Here is a 385-nt window from a genome sequence, read left to right on the forward strand (position 1 = left end):
CGGGCCGCGCGCCGCCGGCCCTTCCGGCGCTCCCCGGGCGGGCGGGGCCAGGCGGCGGAAGGCTGTTCCGGCTTCCGGCGGAAGCGACGTCCCTCGCAGGTTGAGCCCGTAGTCAGCCCGTTTCCGCCTCGCGGCCGCCCTCACCGTCGGGCCAGACGCCGCTGCTGCCGCCGCCGGGGGAGGAGGGGGCCGAGCCGAGCCGAGCCGTACTGCGCGCGGGTAATTTAGCGGCTCGGCTTTCCTCAGGCCGTTCATAAGGCGGCGGCGCCTGCGCCCGAAGGATGTGGTGGAGGCGGCAGTGGCAGGCGCCGCGGCCGAGGGAGCCCTGAGCCCGCACAGCCCTTCCCGGCCCCGCGCACCGGCGGCCCGGTAGCGGCCCCCCGGC

The sequence above is a fragment of the Haliaeetus leucocephalus genome, unplaced genomic scaffold (assembly GCF_000737465.1).
Source record: "Haliaeetus leucocephalus isolate CR32 unplaced genomic scaffold, Haliaeetus_leucocephalus-4.0 Scaffold848, whole genome shotgun sequence".
Classification (NCBI taxonomy): domain Eukaryota; kingdom Metazoa; phylum Chordata; class Aves; order Accipitriformes; family Accipitridae; genus Haliaeetus; species Haliaeetus leucocephalus.